Raw genomic sequence first — 21,073 nt, 5'->3', positions numbered from 1 at the left:
TTTGTTTGTTTGTATATAATCCATTATTATTTCTATATTATCAAAGCGTTGACCTATTCGATCCGATTGATGTAGTTCCAACAAGGCTTCTAATAGGTTCTTATATTCCGATTGATCGTTTTTCTCCTCATTTCTTTCTTCGGAAATAGGCAGATATTCCCCTTCTCTTTTGATAAATTTCTTAAAACAAGAATCTGCATAGATTCTATCAATTAGAATACCATCCATCTTTTCCAAAGTATAAACACTTTTGTTCGGATTAATAATTACTATTCGATATAGCCTAAGCTATTGATATACAAACTTCCTTTCTCGCGATATATCAATTTTTGATTATAAGTCATATTGAAATACAATATCCCCTACCATAATATTTTTGTTTATTGTATTGTTGTCTTTATCAAAGCACACTTTCCCATTCAAATAGTAATGCTTTTTCCGGAGTGCAGCTTCTTTCATATCAATATCCTGTGTTTCCAGTTATCAAAGGTGTAATGCTAATAGTTCTGTTTAGATTGTCACAGATTCCCAATTAAGGATTCTCTAGATACAGAACCTTGTTTCGATAGGCAGCACTGGGTGGCGGCTATAGATCATATAGAATAGGGTGAGATTAGTCGGTTAGTGTGTTGTAACCCTGTCGGCAAACAATATTGCATTGAGATATCTAAGCCAACCTTCTTTCCCATTCATCACTTTGGATAATCCATCAATAATGGGTCGGTGTTCTCTTTCAATTTGGCTGTTTGCTTTAGAATTGTATACGGAAATTTACACTCATTATATACCATATTTTTTTAGGAAATATGCTATATGCACTTTGTTCTTTGATCCTCCATCAACCGAAACCTTATCAAAAACGGAATATTGATAAACAACACTCCAAATGAAAGTAGTTACAGTTTGTGAGGTTGTATTCCGAAATGCCTTTCCTTTTATTTATCCTAACAAATCATTTTTTCAAAAGCATAAGATATTTGTAATCGTTATCAGGAGGTATATATATAATATCTAAACTACATTTTTGCTAATATATACTTATCCATATAGGATGTAAGGGCTTTTCTTGAAGGTTCAATCATCGAAATTGATAGTTTGGATAGGAATTGACAAATTTCTTGATAGTTTTGTATATCCCTATCTAGTAGTACAAACAGAATACTTTATCAAAAGTGCTTTCCATATCTTTGTGTTTATATATTTCATATAGATTTCCAATAAGCTTATTTTGTTCTTTCTAATTATCAATCATCTTTCTTAGAGGTAACTGTTTTATATCGATTTTGAAGAGGCAATTATCACGGACGCAGAAACCGAGAGTTCTCTTCTTGAAGTTTCTGAAAGTCTCTTTTGTTATACCTTCAGGCTTTTGTAGTATTATTAGGTATTTGGCTATTTCTTAACTATCCTTATTATAGATCAATTCCAATATATAACTTTATCGGTTTTGATAAAGTTATAAGAAACAAGGATATTTTGAATATTGTTTAACTCATCAATAATCTATTTATTAATATCGTCATCTTGAGCTTTTTCTTGTTGAAATTCGGACAGAATACTCGGTCTATGGGAAAGTCCATCTACTACAGTGTAGGTTATCCCTTTTACATGTCGAACTTCAAAGTCAAAGAGCCTAATCCATACAATCCATCTTATCACTAGTGCCCCTGGGAGGTCTGTTGCAACCCTGTTCAATTGAGCAACAAGGACTTTAGCGTCGATTTCGAGAATGAAATGAACTCTGTACAAATCGTATTTATACTTTCGAAGAGCCTTGAGCACCCCTTTATATTCTTTTTTTATAGCATTATAATTCTTTTCCATATTATTTCACAAACTACTCTCAAATCTAGCTATTATATATTTACTATTAAATTCTTGACCTAAAATTGCACCCCAATCGTCAAGGCTAGCATCTATATCTAAGATAATTATTCTGATGATCAAGGCATCTCTGTAATTTAATAGTATTAGAACGGGGGGTTTGGTCAATTCAGTTTTCAGTAACTCTATAACTTTCGCTTATTCTTTTGTCCAGACAAACTCTCAATCTTTTTTTAATAAGTAATATAACAATTCAGTTTTCTGAGCGAATTTCTCAATCCATATGCGATAGTACATATATACTCCTAGAAACATTTGTATTTCGATAGTATTCTTAGGTTTAGGTTAATCTATGATTTAGGCGATCTTTGATTATTGTAGAATCCGCTCTTCAGAACTAACTATATATTCAATAATTTCTATATTATTATAACACCATTTTGATTTTGTATTAATTGAACATCCTGCCCTTTCTATATGCTCTAGAGTTTTTATTGATCCCTTAAATATATTTGAGGATAAATTTTTGTATTCCAAGAATTACTTCCTTGTTATTGAAGTTAATTTTAGATTCCTTTATTCTTATATTATCCAGAAATAATATTATTGTTTCGGATATTAGATCGCCCAAAATTTTCATAATAATTCTGCAGAATTAGGTAATAGAGTTTGTAGTATCTTGAGATAGTATGGTATAGCGCAATAATCCAAAAGGTATTTGAAATGTAGTCATATCGCAACTTTCTATAATCAATAGAATCTGATTGTAATCTGAAAAGAAATCGATTAAAGATGCAATTCGATATCCTATAAAATTTTCCATGAAGGTATCAGTGTCCAGAGATAAGTTAATATTTCTGATTGAATGTTTATTGAGTTTTATTATTGTATTTATCAATCGATAAATATCAGAAGTCTTTTTCTTAACCAAAAATTATGGATTTCTGTAAAGGCTATTTGTATATTCGAGAACTCCTTGATCCATTCTTTTATAAAGTATTTTCGAAACAATTTCAATCAGAGCTTTTGAAATTGGAAAATCAGGCGTCTACTATGTTTTGTGAGGGATAGTCCGGATTTTTTATAAAAAAACTACTTCTTCCTGTACATGTTCTATATGAATCCAATCAAAAGTAAGAGCTCCTTTTCGGTTTAGCAAATATGCGAATAGTAATTCTTGTTTCTGGATAGAAAGTATTTCTTTAAAATCGATCTCTTTCTGTTTTTCTGAAATTAATCGATAGCCTTCCGATTCTTTGTTGAATCGAGGGATAAGATAATCTTTCCATTTCCCTGATGGATATAAATAAGGATTCCGTTCTCTATACTTTTCTAGCCAATCATTTCTTCCTTCCGGTTCTTCATTTATCAGATTTCCAGGTTGATTTAAAGAAAGTACCTTGATCGCCTTATTCTTGTATAGGATGTTGATATATAATCTAATATAACTTTGCCAGATTTTGGTAAAGTTATATTTTGATAAGGAACTCATATCCGTTCTGATATATTGCTCTTTGAAAATATTAGATTCTAGTTTTCTGTAAAGCGAAAAGGAATGGAAATCTTTTGTTTAGTATATTATACACTTGCTTGATTCTTTCTATTATTATTTACAATCATAATATATTAGCTTCTATTTTTGTATATAAAGATAACTTTATTTATAATGATTTATAGCATTCCTAAAAGCAAATCATTATATATATTTTTTATTACGAATAGATTGATAATATTTGATATACTATCGAGAGATATTTGTATATCCTTGTAAAGTTCTTTGATGTTTGTTTTTGTAAGGCTAATACCAATAACTGTAACTTGTACTAAGCTTATTAGGAGATTCAGCTTTATTACTAGACTAGTATTGATTAAGTTGATTATCGATCTAAAATCTAAGATTATTTTGATAGATCTATAATTATTAAGAGATACTCTAATATGAGGAAGGTTTTCCCTATTATTCTGAAAGAATATATTTATCGTATTGTAAATAGCTTTCGGATAAATTGTCTCTAGAACTCCAATGTATTCTATCGATTTGAAAGGAATAAGAAGTTTATTGATTATCTTTATTATGAAACTATTAAGTGCTGAAGGTCTTGTTGAATTGTTTATCTTCATAGTTCATTTCTTCCATATATTGGGGTATTCCTTAATAATAAAACCTATAATAACTAGGATCTTGATTAAAAGTATTTCTCGATCAATAGCTTCCATTATGTTATAACTATTGTTTATTATATAAAAGATTATTCTTTGCCTTGATTTCTTGATCTTATCTAATACCTTTTCAACCATAACCTCCATAATAAGGTTTTCTATATTATAAGGTTAAATATTCATAGAACTTTTTTGTACAGTACCCTGTGATAATATATCAATAATAAATTGTTGATAACTAAATTTAAGGATTTTATCTATAAATGAAATAAAAGATTTTGAAGAGATACTTAGGTATACTTTTGTTATTCTGTTTGAATTATTATATAATGATTTGCCTTGCTTTTTTTATATATCTTCCATAACATTAATATACTCTTGGATTGTATACATCTTATTATTCATTAGGGTATTGATTGGTTTACCCTTTATATTCACAAATTGTGTAATCTCCTTATCTTTCTCAAACTTCATCCAGTTATTTTGAAGAGCTTGCATTCTGATTTTCTTAATTAAACTCAGACTGTTCCTATTGTTATATATAACTGAAATAGGATTATCTGACTTATCTCTAGATTCTTAATTCAATTAACCTATCTTGTTATAATATACAAATCCTTTTTCGATATATTCTTGAAAGATTGGATAATCTTTCTTAAGATTGTATTCCTTATCTTCAGATTATTCATTATTGCAATTATAATATATCTTTTTGTAGACTGAGTATACAGCTTCCAATATTTCGAGATTGATAATAATATTATCAATAATTGTATTGACAATAATAGGAGGAGAAACCTGAATTGGCTTACAGATTGTAATCTAAAATATTTCTATAATATTAAAATCAAAAAGAATCCTTTTTGTCTTAATCTTTTCTCCAGTCCTAAATCCTACTATAGCTTGTTTCTTTAAGAAAAATATAAGATCTTTTAGGGCTTCAGTTATTTTCTTTATCTCATTTACCCTTTGAATCACTAGAACTTTTTTCTTTTTCATGTCTTCTTGACTGGAATAACAGATTTCAGTAATTTATTGAAATTAAAATCTTTGCTATTACTAGTATTGAGGAGAACATATTGAAATTCAGATTCTGTATACTGTACTATCCAATTATATACTTTATTCCAATCCATTATACTGAATTGCTTTATATCACATTTGACTGTAGTGATATACCTTCGAAAGACTTTGGGCTGTATATTCTTAAGGAAGAATTTGGTGACTTTGTTCTTTATTGAGGCTTTATTCTTGATAAACTATTATACAATCTGATTAAATTGTTGAATATAGTAATTAAGGTTCTCAACTTTTATACCTCCCTTTTTTTTATACTTTTTGGCAAGCTTTTGTAAATAGTTATAGAAGTACATCTTTTGAATAAAATTGTTGTTAAGATATTCTTTAAAAAAGATAGATTTGAAATGCTTTTTTTAATTCTATCCTTCTATTTGTTATTTCTTTATAACTTTAACCTTTTTTCGAAATAAGCATTCTATTTAGAGAGATATATATATTCAGAAGTCTTCGGTTTACATTCAATAATTTCGAAGAAGGTGTTCTATCCCCTTACACTATTCAGTAATATTGGAACCTTTGAACTATAACATTCTAATTGTTTCAGGAAAAGGAATTGGAAATACAAAAGCTTTAAAAAAATAGTTCAAGTAGGCTATAAACTATTCAGCATTGAGGTTTCCTTCCATCTGTTTTGAATCGAAACTTTTATTAGGTTTCTTATCATCACTTGTCTTTCGATTAACTGAAGCTGCATTTGGTTCCGAAGAGTCCTTTTCTTGATTATCAATATTGATAGTGTTGATACCGAATGATAAGTTTGAGGATTCAGATTTTGCAATAAATAGATTATTATCCCAAAACTTAGTTTCAAAATTGGAAGTAAACATATTGTTGATTAATTGTTATTCTATATAGGATTATATTGATATGATATAAGGAGTGATTAAGTAGTTGAATAAATAGTACTTCTGTATACAATATAAATACAAATTCTCTTATCCCCTCTCCTAATAACTTTATTAAAATTCAGCAAAGTTATATTCTCCATAACTTTTATTCCCTTAAACTTTATAAAAGAAAAAAAATTAAAAAAAATATGGTTTGGTATCTTATTATAAAAAACTTCAACCACAGATTTCTCTCAGAAATACTTTTAGATATTCTAATCTTAAGCTAAATAGATTTTTTTTATAAGTAATCTTTTATTTAGATTAAATAACAATTCTCCTTCAATCTTACTGTGGATTATTTTGAGTTTCTTGAAACAATCAGATTCTATTTAGATATAAGCAATACCAGAAGACTAAAAGGTTTCTCAAAGAACTCAAAATTTTCCATACCTAAATACAGGAAATAAATCTTGCCCAACCCTTTTTAGATCCACTTTGTAAAAAAGAACTTTCCTTTTTAAATCAGATTGTTTATCCAGATTCCCGCGAGTACTATCGAAAAGATTCCTACGAATTATTCTTATAACTCTTCCACAATAATAAGATATAATCCATTCAAAAACAACACTATCCTGTTTCAGGCTTATACAAAGCTACAGATCGATTTTGGGAAAGGGATTGTTTTTCCCCCTCTCCATCCGTTATCGGACTAACGTCATTCGACTCTTCCACAATACTGGGTAACTCCTCGTTCCCCCATTTCCTATCGACTTTTCCAAACCAGTGACTTTCTGCTTTTTGAAGCAATTCAAGAGCTCAGATTCGTATACAACTTCCTGATCTTTTAACATTCTTCTCCCTGCATAGATCACCAATATAAAAAAGTAGAAGGTGGTAGGGTCGTAAAGTAGTCCTTCGCAAATACCACAAATAAGTCACTGAGACATAGCGCCTCCGGCAGAGAAGAGGAGGAGATGGCTCTACATAGCACGTTACAAAACGTACAAGAAGATGGGTGGGAACTGATTGCTTTCTCTAAACTATACAAAGAAGATCTATAAATACTAGCTACAGAAAGAGGTCACGTGACCAGTACCAAGTTTCGCTCACAATAACTTTTGCTATAATCCTTTAATAAAAAAATGATTATTATTATTCGATTTATCAAATTAAAGCGAATCGAATAATATCAAAAAAAAGCAAAATATTTTTTCCAATCTTAACCTAACCTTAATCCTATATCTGATCTTCATTTATCTTCTATATATTAAACTGTTATATAAATTCTTTTTTTGATTTAAAATCTATATATTTTTATTAATATTCTTTTTATTAATATTTTTCTTTTTATTAATATTCTTTCTAGTATTAAAATCTGAATTAGATTTAGAGAATAATATTAAAAGTTATATAGGGAGTTTTAATCCCTATATCTCATTAAAATCTTGAATTAATAATATCAATACAAATCAATCAATTTAAAAGATAATTCAATTCTGATTTAATATTCGAAATCTTAATTCAAAATGATTCTAAATGATATATACAATATATCAAAAATCTTTTTATATCGAATCAAAATTAGATTTTCTTGGAGGTTAGCTTTTATAATAATAAGGAATAGTATTATTATAATGATAGTGGAAGATCTAGTCAGTTTAAGCTTGAGGGATAAATCGAATATATAGAATAAGAATTGAATTGAAGTCAATTTAGAAGAGCTAGGCTGAGTTGAGATGAATTGCTTGCTTTTTCCTAGATTTTCTTTAAAGAATATTCTAGGTTTATATAGTTTATAATGAAATTCCAGTATATTCTATGCTTATAAATAAGATCGATTTAAATCGTATCTTATAGAATCATTTTAGATAATAAAAAGAAAGTACAACCAATCAATTTAGCGATATTTCCTGTATACTTCCATCTAGTTCCATTTCATTCTATTCCATTATAAATCAATTTGATAAGAGATACTATTATACAACTATATGATAATATGATTTTATAATATAAGATCATATTATATGTGTATTAGTCATCAAGATATCCCTTATTTAGTAAGATATTAATAAGTGATTTAGTGGACTTATTATGAATCCTCACAGATTTTAAGTTATATCAGAAATAATCCTAATCGGGAATAGTGTTGTCAGAAATAATCCTAATTGGGAAAGGCAGTGAAGCAATCGGCAATATCCCAATCAAGCTTATAATATCAATTCCTACCTTTAATCAACTATAACTTTTGCTATAATCCTTTAATAAAAAAATAATTATTATCATTCGATTTGTCAAATTAAAGCGAATCGAATGATATCAAAAAAAAGCAAAATATTTTTTCCAATCTTAATCTAACCTTAATCCTATATCTGATCTTCATGAGGATCTTATTCTTATTCTGATAATTCGAAATGAGAAAATTTTACGCGAATTTTCGTATATGTTTCGTGTTCGGAGCGCCAACAACAATAGCACAATAACTACTGGTCAGAATCACTGGGAAGCAATTGCAATCAATTTGGTTTAATAACTATAATCTAAATCGATCGCGAACGGATCGTATTTCGAAGAAAAAGTTTCCTTCGAAATTTGTTGTATGTGGTCTTCAGTAAAGAAGTATGCAATATAGTAATAAACAATATCAAAGCTAGGTTATCACAAAGTATGATATAATCTATAGCTGGAAACAGAAACAGCAACAATCCAAGCTGCATCTACACGGACATTACAAAGATCCCGAAAAACTCGAGCGCGTTTACGAACACAAATATGTATATGCAAGAGCAGGCCAATAAGTGGAGATCAGTTAAACCCCAGAAAATCAGAGTGGATACCCGTCTATTAGCAATAGGAATTGCTATACCGATAGTAAGCTATCCGAGCATCTATATATTAAGAAAGGCAATCGATAAAACTATTTCTAGTTTAAAAGTAATCGATATAATGACTATTACCTTTATAGCTATTGATTGGATAATATATACTATTAACAATACTATATATAATAAACTCCTCAAAGCTAAGAATACAAAAAAGATCAAAAAGATTCTGAACTATAATAGTCTAGAACGATCTATAACCTGATATTGCTATATATTAAAGGAGATCCCAACTTTCCTTAATAATCTAAATAAAAATAGAATACTTGTTATTAAGGAAATAGTAAGTAAGGAAATATCAATACAAATAGGCACTCCCCCAATCAATTGTCGAACTATTATCCGAATAGCTAACTTCTATGAACAGACCTGGATTGTTAGCCTATTGAGAAAAGTCTTTTCCTTTAGGCTTTTTGATAGTTCCAAATGAGCTCGGTATATTAAGCTAAAGTAGTATATTACTTATTATAATTCAGGGTGCTAGGGTTTCTGTAATTCAATGATATATAAGAATGCCTCAAGATGTAATAACTACGGCGTTTTACAAACGAATTATGATGATCCGTTTGGGTCTGAGTGTAAGGCCAAGACTGAATGTGCAAATTGTGCAAAATTATTTTAGATTAGATACAATAACTGTCCTACGATATTGTATTGAGTCAATGGGAAAGTTGTGTGTCTTATGAAATCCAAAGTCCATGAGATTAAGAAATACAATCAAAAAACTTATTTGATTGCTGAAGTATTAGTCAACAAAATACTTGCTTCGATTACAATAATCCCTCGGAGTATTGTAATAGAGATCCCCTCCCCGATTTGTAGGGAATATATTATTGTATATGAAAATCTGAATAGCTTCTAATATGCCCCTCAGAATACCTCCCCGACTAGCAGCTTGTTTGAGGACTTCTATTACCCTAAAAAAAAATATCCAAATAAGAACAGTCTGAATAAGAAAATGCTTTTCAATATTGTGCTATTATAATATATCGGTATGGATATCGATATCGATCTGAATGAGTAGCTATTCCTTTCGGCATTGTGGCATTAGCTATCAGATAGTTGTAGCCCGATCTATATAGATCGGTTGGGCAAATATGTAGAAGAAGATAGGAGTGTATATTGTAATACTACAAATGGCATATAAATAAGACTTGAAGGTTTTATGTATATAGGAACCCTCCATATATTCTGGAACTCGGATCTAGAACCATTCGGGGTATAATCTCTTTACACCAATAGATAACTGGGATAATCTGAACAGTTCCGAAAGAGAAAAGGAGAGATCAAGAATAATGATATATGTATACAAAAACAAATAATTATACACTTAATAAAGATGTGTTTAATTATATCGGGATCTTTTCTGGATAAAAATGAACAATGTGCAGATTATTAATATATATTGATAGCCAAGCACTAAGAAGATAATGGATCTAGTAGTCTTTATAGTATTCCTCAATTGTATAGTAATAGACAACAACTTTAATATCAAATATAATCTATTCGAACCTGGTATAGCTTTAGTTAGCCAAGGAGCTCTCCTCACAGAATGATCCATTTCGAGTGAGATGAACTTTATCGGGATTCTAGGAGTCTTTATTCACAAAGCAGGTTATACAATTGATCTGACTTTCTCTAATATCTCTTTTGCTAGTATTATTGTTAATACTAATCTGAAAAGCAGTTCCGACCACGAAACACAGGTAACTACAATCTCAAACCTCATCTTATTCATTACCAAGCCCTTTGGTTGTATAATCAGTGAGAAAGGCCTTTTAGTTTTTCAGAGGATTATAAAGAACAGAGTTCCCTACTTTCCAAGTTTAGCAAATATATTTGTTGGGTAGGTCAATAAATTAATAAGAATGCTGGATTCTTTGTTTGAATCAGTAATTCACTTAGCAGGAAAGGAGAAAGGTGCCTCCGGATACTCTACCCCCTAGTGAACGAGCGAATACAGAATGGTACATCAAAACTATAGAACAGTTAGAGCTGAGGGCATTGACCAGGTGGAACAATAACAATAGGGATTGATAACTATAATCAAAAAAGCAAAATGCTAATACTAACATAAAATCATTAACAAAATAAGCTATAACAAAAATCTATATAAAGTAATCGATTAATATAAGCTTGCTATCAATCTTAGAATACTGCCTCTGATCATCGATGGTGTGGTGATTGAAGATATTGTGAAAAAAGCCTGGGTTCTACAAAAGGAGGTCCTTGAGTGCTTCAATAATAGTAACAATCTCATAATGAACCCATTCTAATTAAACCATATACCTAACAAATTTTATGGAATATGGAAGTATCCCTCAAAAAAGTGGAAAAGAGTGTTATAGGAGTTTCGAGCACCTTACCAGAACCCAATTAGATTACTGTTCACTTTCTGAAGGCTTGCTAGAACTTTATTGAACTAATGATTACTGGGATCTTCAATAAATACCTGCAACTTAGCTACTTCCCAAATAAATAGAGATGGGCAGAGGTGGTAATAATCTCTAAAATCAGAAAGAAAAACAAATCGTTAGTACAATCCTGGCGATCGATAGCTCTACTCTTATATATCTCGAAGGGTCTGGAACACATAATCGCTCGATGTATCTTATGGACTGCGATGATAGCAGGTATACTCAGCCCTCAATATAATAAAGCGCTCCTTAAGCGAGTAGCAATAAACCTAATCATTTCGTTTACATACAATATTGAAAAGGCCTTTGCCTGCAAACAAGAAGTTATAATAGTTTATACTGGATGTATAAAGCGTGTTCGATGTATTCTTGCCGAATAGGCTACTGGAATACATACGCTAGCAAGGGTAGTCCTGCTCCTTCTTACAATTAGTTCAAGCCTTTTTAAATAACCGTTTAATAAGAGTTCGACTGGAAAATGTAATTACAGAATACAGTTATGTCAAGTGCAGCACCCTGCAGGATTCCCCATTCTCATCTGTATTATACATTCTATACCTTGCTGAGCTTTTGAATCAAGATACTAAACTGCACTTCAGGTATACTGATAATATCTATATCTATCACATATCCAAAAATATTTGTAAGAATGTTGATCTCCTCAAATGCAATTTTTGTCAGATTTTCTAGTGGGGTGAACGAAACTGTATAGTGTTTGTATTGGAAAAGCTAGAGATGATATACCTCTTCTGGAGGAGAGAGGTATACACTCTGTATTTGGAGGTGAATGATGAGATAATGATTTGCTTAATCAGTAAGATGGATAACGAAACTATTCAATCAGCTTTACACTGACTGGGAGTCTGGTTTGATTGGAAGCTTTTCTTCAAAAGATATATAACAGAATGAGAAACAAAAGTCTGTAAGGTTGCGAGGTATATCAAAGGGCTTGTATAGATACGCCACAGCCCGCCAGCTGTGGCGTTGTACAAAAGGATGATCACCTGTATTCTCCTCTTTACCCTTTATGGATCCGAGGTATGGTATATAGGCCGAACGAAGCCAAACCAAACAGGGGGAGCTGCTTATAGTATAATAATAAGTATAAGGATGAACGGTTATATTACCAAGATCGATCGAGTGATTATTCTAATAGCAAAAGAAGTTCTATTCGCTTGATGTACAACTTCAATTATTATAATCCTGAGAGATTCTAGATTACTATCCAACAAGCTAATATTTGAATAGGTACGAATAAGATTCGCGCTTTGATTCTGTAAGGTGAATGAAAATCATTCACTAGTGATTTGTTTAGTACAAGTATCTCAATGTAAAATGAACAATATCAACCTCTACAGATTAACTGAATTGATCCCGAAAGTATTAAGATTAATACTCTCCCTACCACACTTCTCCACAAGAAACTGTAACGACCCTATAGAAGACATAAAGAAAGAAGCAGCTGCACTTGAATTCATACAATAATAGAACTATCTATCTAATAGTTATATTATAATCTTCTCGGACGGCATTAAACAGTATTATTGAGGGCAAAAGATAGTCGGCTATAGCTATACGATCTACCGGGGATAATTTCCAGTAGCATCCGGCTATAGGGCGATCAACCTGTTTTCGTATGTCTTTGATGTCGAGGTAGTAGGTGCTTTAAAAGGTTTGGAGTGTATTGTCTGATTGGAGTCGGCTGGGCAGATCACTATATGTATTGATAGTACTTTAGTCATTTGGTATATCAGGAGCAATATTTCCGATTCATTCTAATGGGTGTTTCTGTGCTGTCATGAGATTATGAGGAACAGGCAAGTGGCGATCTGATGGTTGCTTGGATATACTGGAATCCTTGGAAACGAGAAGGCCGATCGGCTTGTCGATCTGGGCGCTCGTAGTGGTTGTATTGAAAACGATAATTCATTGCTCTCTATTATTAGTGGGATAAGCTCAATAGCCAGAACCCTTAGATGAGGAGCTGAATAGAGATGGTGGAAGCGAAATGAGGTTATTTTTGCTAGTTGATATGTTTGCTGGTACTTCAGCTATCAAGTCAAGGAACCTAAGGAACTTGCTCTTCTCTGTTTTATTCTTCAGTAACTAGTGATGCTCAGAACCGGATACAGGGACTTTGTGTTCTACCATTGATACTTTCAGCACGACAATGCCACCTCAAAATGCTTCTACGGATACAGTAAAGAGTCTAAGCACCTGGTGCTCTACCAACACTCTCACACTCAATTCAACAATTGACTGAACAAACCCAATTCAATTCTGTAAAATACAAAGAGTGCAATCGACTATTTTCTCTCTTCTTCTGAGACCCCAACAAACTTCGCAATCTTTCTAACGATTACCAATTATTTCGAGCAATTACGCTCAGTCCTCTCCAGAGATTCTCTGATCTTCTACTTTCATATTATCAATCGGAGCTACACCCCCCTCTAAAACTGCTTTCCTTTCTCTATCGCTATATACAAACTGCATCAAACAAAAACTGACAATATAGGGCCCTCTAGCTAGCCACAAATCTGAACTACTCAGTATGAAGTGGATTGAACAGTATCGACATTGTAAGCAGGAGACAAGCAGCAGGAGCACGCACAGCACCCCTGGCCGCTTCTCCTCCGGCCTGTATCACAACTGTAAAAGAACGGAACGCGTGGCTATACCGGCCACCCCCGCTAGCATAGTTCATCCCTAGTACCCCCTGGGAGGTTATGGCAAGCCCCTGCAGCTTGCCCCCTAAATGTAAATTAAAATAAATAAATAAATAAATAAATAGTAATATATATCTACCTTCACTGTATAATCCCAGAATTCAATTGGCATTTTTGAGTCTTTAAGCATTACACCAATATTCGATTGGGTAGTTTGAATTACTATTTAATTATATTATTTTGATTTGAAGTATACATACATATCGATTGTTATTGTGTACCTAGCTTATCTTACTATTCTTGTAATACTTTTCAATCTTTAAAATATTATTGGTGTGTGTTATTTCAATCAAAAATCCACTTTTTCGTTTTATATCAATTTTTTATTTCTTGAATTCTTCAATGATATCACTTTTCTTTTTCAAATATATTATTCAAACCTTTTTTGTTTAGCTATAGATTATCTTTGTAAAATATTGTTTCTTTCAGAATAATATTAGAATGGTCCAATATATTTAATAATATAAAAACTAATGGTTGCTTTTTGTACTCTAAAAGAATTATACTATAATGCTTTTTTTATCTTTATTATTATATATATCTTATAAAGCTTTAGATCTATAGATAACTTAATATTCTTTCTTCAAAATTATAACGAGATATAATTTATTTAAAACTCTATATCCTATATATCCGAAGCGATAATGCTATAATCAATACCGATTCAGGCGGTTTCGTTATTGGGTATCTGCTTTATCTGTTTTATTTCATTATAAATAATATTCTTAATTTTTAATGAAATTTTCTTGTTCTTTTTTATAGCTAGAAATGCAGTATCAAAGTCACTAATAACGGTATTGGCAATTATATAAATTCCATAAAAATTGTTTGTAGATAGTAGGACTTTTTCGTTTCTATAAAAGTATATCTTCTTATTATTGAAGGTTTCCTTAGTATTAAATTCCTTATAAAACGATCTTATAAATAATAAGCTTACTCCTAGTTCTGGAATATATAATGCTTTCAATTTATATGCTTTTGCTATTCCACTTTATTTTATCATTCTATACTCTCTTGTAATTAATTCTCCCTTTTCAACCTTTTATCTGTTTTTGGTTTGGAAAGTGGCTTTAAGCTAGATAGAAGGTGGGATTGGTTAGTTATATGTAATGAATAGTTGGTATCTGTAATTCATTTTCTAGTATTGTTATGGAAGGATATATGTACGGATTTATTTGGATAGTGGTAAGGCTCTTTCTTATTCGAGATCTCAATTGTAATGTAATTGTGATTGTATATAAAATAAAAGATTAAATTGTTGGGGGAAGATTTATGGCTTTTTCAATTTGAGTTTGCTTGATATCTCGATAAGGATGATAACTTTTTAATTAAATTGTTTTTGATATAGATTTGGATATTTTCTTTATATAAATAATCTCATACAATGTAATCCGGTTTGTTATAATAGAAATATTTTTTTTCTTTATTTGAATTATAGGATCTTTTTTCAAAACTTTAATAACAGTCTTCATTATATCATTTATAATCTTGGCAGTTTTGTGTAATCATTGTTATACTTGTATCTTTGTTTTTATTCGTTGAAATAATATTTCTAAAAACGACTATTTTATTTATAGCTCGGATCTTTTCAAACTTGATTGTGAAGTTAAGGTTTTGAGTATCAATTGCTTTAATAGTAATATTGAAATATTTTGGTAATTTTTGAATAAAGAATTCTAGAACGATATCCTTAGTCAACAAATCCTTTTGTACTATTTCTGTTTCAACTATTTTTTTTCGGATGGAGTATATCTCGTTCTAGTCTTTTTCGATTATAGTATTTTCCTTTAGCTTCTATGTTATTAATTGTGTAAACTTATTTTGTAATTCTTGAGGGGTGATGTATTTATACTTTACCTTTAATTTAGTTTATTTATTACTAAACTTGTTAATATCTTCAATAAATTTGTTATCTATATTATTAATATATTGAACAATGAAAAGCTCTGTACTAGCTTGGGCCTTCTCTATTTTGTATATTGTATTCATCAATTTGGTAGAATCTGTATGGAGTACTTTGTATGTAGTTATATTGTTTATAATAGTATAACCCTATTTTTTCTTTACAAAATATAATGTTGTTGTTTTGAATCAATAGCGCCAGTTTTGTTTTATTCAATATTGGGATTTTTAACTATCTATTATCAAATCATCTCCCATAATTGCAGGTATTATTATCAGTCTTAGTTTGATATTCACGATTATAGGGATATTTATTACTTCTCCTTTAACATAATTTGAGGTTTCATATAGAATGAATATATCTTTCTGGGGATTTTGATTTTGTATTGGTAAGGAGCCTTTGTTATAACTCTTTCGATTTGATTTAGGGCCTTTGCCTTTCTTTTGTGCCTTTGTGACTTATTCTTTTATTGTATAGACCTTTATTTCTTTTTTGGTTATATAAAACCTCTGGCTTTTTCTCTTGCACCTCTACGCATTCCTTTCTGCCAATAGTTTCTAATCCAGATACGAACCCGGGCTCATAACCTGTTTTAAATATAACTCTCTACAGAGAATAAAATGGAAGTATAGGTAGAAAGTGATAGCATTAGGAGGACTAGTGTACTAAGTATATTCTTCCACTTCCGAGAGGAAGAGCTCTGTATAGGACAGAGCTCTTACTAGTACTAATTGGGGCTAGCTCCCCCTGCTCCATGATCACGTGAACCACACCTTTCAACAACTTATATAATTCATAATTATATAAAAAACTATTCTTTTAAATAACTTCAATTCTTATTACTTATAATAGAATCCTTTTTTGAAGAAAAATAGAAATATTAATTAATTAATTAAATAATTTAAAGATTAAAATCTTACTCTTCTTAACAAATCTGGTTTTAATACTTTTTATTATATTAATCTCCTTAATTCAAATATCATTAACCTTATATTAGCTTTAAAAGGAATCGCCTTTCAAATCCAAAACTAACAAATAATTTCAGATACAGAATCCAATTATACAGAAATATTATTTGAACTAAAAAAAAAAAAAGCAAGTTTTTTAATACAACATCACTAGTTAGATACAATACAAAACTAGCTAATTGAAATAAATTCGAATCGATATTGAAAATCAGAATCATTATATTCCTCTATTCTCTTTATTCTAATATCAATAATCTCATTTGAAAAGAATTTGTTAAATGATTTGAAAAAAAGAAATAATTATTTTAATCTGGATTAAACAGCAAGTGAATTTATAAGGATTATTCAAAAGCTATTGAAAATTCTATACCTAAAAACTTTATCGATTAGAAGAGCGAAGCTATAATGGACCCCCGAATTAATAGATTTTCGAAAAGAGCTAGGAAGAGTAAAATAATCAATTGAATTGGATCTGGAGAACTCAAGCCTCAAAGAAGAATATCGAATTGCTAGAAACAAGTATTTTCAGGCTATTAAAACAGCTAAAAAGAATCATTGAAATGATTCCTAGAAAAAGAGGATACACAGACAATATTCAAAGCAATGGCTTATACGAAAGGATTATCAAGATCAAAGGATACGGACATTTCAACAGAAAGCTCTTTTGAAGGAAAATGCTCTGCTTTTAGATCAACTTTATTTCTATCTTTCTTATTATTCTAAAATCACAATGGGAAGGATATAAGCAATCCAAGAAATGGGAATGGTCTAGTTTGTCACAAATCGAATTAAGTAATGCTTGCTCAGCTAAAATCTAAGGAAAAATCTCTGGCCTAGATAAAATTATTTAGGAGATCATTATGAAAGTATACAAAGCAATTTTATAGATCTTTTTCAATTTATTCAATAATCTAATCAATTTAGGATATCATTTATAATGCTGGAAATAAACTATTGGAGTGATTCTAAAGAAATCTTCAAAACCTGATTACTCAGCCCCAAAAGTATATAGAATTATTGTATTTCTAAATTGCTTTGAAAAGATTAGTGAAAGGATTTTAGTTTAAAGATTAGGCTATTTAGTAGAAACTATTAATCTATTATATAAAAGTTAAATTGAAAGGCTGATAAAAGAAATCAGTAATTAATGTAGTCCTTTTTTTAATTATTGAAATTGAAAGAAACAAGTAAATCCACAAAAAGATCTCAATTCTATTTATAGATATAAAGGGAGCCTTTGATTATATTTCAAGAAATCGATTATTAGATATTTATAAGAAATTGAAACTATTAACAAATCTCATTTCCTGGATAGCCTCTTTTCTATAATAAAGATAACTAAAATTTTCTTTCAATAATCAAATCGAATTCTTTAAGTCTATTTCGACTAGAATACTATAAGGCAGTTCAATTTCTTTAATCCTTTTCTAATATATATTAGAGAATTATTCTTTTCAAAATCGATTAAATTTCTTTCCTATATTAACAATATTACTTTAATCACAAACTCATCCTTATAGAAAAAGAATATTAGATTTTTTGAAAAAACTATAAAGTAAATCTACAAATTCAACTCGAAAAGTGCAATTCAATTCGATTTAGTAAAAACAGAATTAATATATTTTTCAGTATTCAAGCTAATCAAAAACTTCCCAATTATATTATTCAATTCGGATATTATTAAATCTCAATCTTTAATTAGATAATTAGGTATATAATTTAATCTAAATCTCAAATTCAATTAATATATTAATATCCGAATTATATAAGTAAAAGGAACCTTTTATTGAATTGATTGATTGATTTAATTAACATCCACCTTCAGTCTATGACTATATAGGACGGCTAGGCCAAATAATCTAGTATTATTATTATTATTATTAGTAATTTTCAACCGGGCCGTATAGGCGAGCCTCCCAGGGGGCATTACAATTGGACTAACTGCGGGATGATCTTCTAATTTACATGATCCCCCTTTCCTAGGGATGGGGTCTCAATACCCTCAATAGCCTCCCAAGCAATAACTAGCGCACTTACACCTTTGTCTCCAATCCTCTGAACACCTTTGTGCACGCTTTCCGATCTCCTATATAATATTTATTTGAAAGTTGCTTTATCCTATAAGGATAGCTTTTATATACATTCTATTACAATATGATATACTATATACTTCAATTTTCTTCCACATAGCTTTTCTAAATCTATCCCCTTTTACTTCCTACTTATATTCGCCTAGATCAATCGATCCCTTTCCTTCTTTCTTTCTATTCTTCTAATAATATTTTAGAGTATATACTTTTATAGAAATCTATTATAATAATGAATTTAGCGAATTTGGTTGATATATATATTAACTGTTTCAATAATCGTTCTTGAACTACTTGATTGCAGAGTAAGTATTTGAACTTGATATCTGAGAGCTAGGTTTTATAGGTCACAAGGATTTTGTAATAATATATAATATACTTAAGGGATTTGAATGTTTTATATAAATAGTGGATTATTGCTTTTTTGTATTTAAATTGTTGATAATAGCTTTCGAAGTCGCTATATATTGAGTGGATCACTAATATATAATAAAGAGTTGTTTGTAAGAATTCTAGTTTCTTAAAGTATTTGTTTGTATTCTTTGGATTCTATTTCTGGTATTGTTTAAAGAGTATTGGTATCTATTTGATCCACTATGTCTGTGCTATTGATTCCATAGCAGTTTTTGCTATAAAGCGGATACCACTTGTTATAGGTCGATTCGTATGCCCTAAGGCTGATTTTCTTATCCCTTTATTAGCAAATGCATTCATACGTTTATTCCCTTTGATCCCTGTATGGCCTAGTGATCATTTAATCTGGATCAAGTGTGTTTACATCAGTTTATAGCATTTAAAAAAAGCCCACTGCAATATAATAGAGGCTATACCTTTTATTTCCTATATCATCAATATGCTATCAATACACATACAGATTTCCATTTATTTTATACCAATGATATTTCTGATTGCTACTTGAAGGTCTTGATATACTCTAATTGCTTCTATATCGAATACATAAGAGTTGTAATACAATCCACCGTTTCCTTTGCATACTACCATCTATCCTCTATATACAATATATCCATATCCTATTCGCCTACCATCCTTATCGATCTATTCCGATCCATCAAAGAATATAATAATCTGATCATATATATGCTTATTTCACCATTCCTGAAACTACTCTACTACTACCTCTTTCGTAAAATCTCTAATAGAATCCGTTTGACACCCTAATATATAATAAGGCCCTACTAAAATCATTTTCTTAATTCAAAAAAGGCATTGGTTAATCATCTAGATCTTTATTCTGACTAATTGTAATTAGCCTTCCCTACTACCAAAGAAGTAGATAGCTCTTATCCCTCAGTAATAAAGCAAATGTTTTGAATTAATAATTTGGGCACGGAAAGCTACTTTTCATTTTATTTATTCTAATACTACTTTTGCTGGTAGGAAAGCGCTATCCCTTATTATCACTATATTCGGGATTATTCGCTAGACTGGAAGAACTCCTCTGATTATTATTTATAGAACCTTATTGATAATTAAAATCATTCCTTCTAATTGGATGCTTATTACTACTAGTATCCCATCTCGATACTATCTAGTGGTTTTTATTTGTTTTGTATATTATATCTCTACCCTATAAAATAAGACTAGGTATAAGTAAGTAATTATTACTTTCCATAAGAATACTACTAAGAATCCGTTTGTGATCCGGACTAGCCCTTAAATATAATGAGCCAATTTCCGGCCTTTAGCTGCTTGCGTTTCAATATACTGTTTGAATATGAGCTTGCGATCAAACCACACGCCTAGCTATTGTAGAGCCGATCCTGGTATGATCGGAGAGATAGTGCAATCGCGGTTTATTTCGCATGCCGGGTTGATAGAATGCTTGTGTTGAGTTATATGGATCATCTTCATTTTTTTGAGTGTGAAGATTATTTTGTTCCTAGCTCTCCAGCAGAATATACTTTTTACATCTCTTACTAGCATTGCAACGTTTTGTTAAATACTTGCTGATAATCAGTATAGATAGATATCGTCTGTATACCCAAATCGGAATTTAGAATCTTACTAGAGTAGCTTTGCGAGATAAAGCATATACAGGACTAACGAAAGGGGTAAGCCTTATAAGGTACCGCATTCCACTATACTATAGCCAATTATTGCTTCATTAAATCTAACCCTGAGTTGCCTTTGGGTTAAGAAAGAGTCGATTAGAGCAATCAGGTTTTATAGGAACCCCTG

The sequence above is a fragment of the Botrytis sinoallii genome (assembly GCF_014898435.1).
Source record: "Botrytis sinoallii strain Bc 23 chromosome Unknown BSIN_036, whole genome shotgun sequence".
NCBI lineage: Eukaryota > Fungi > Ascomycota > Leotiomycetes > Helotiales > Sclerotiniaceae > Botrytis > Botrytis sinoallii.
Note: the sequence above shows the minus strand (reverse complement) of the source record.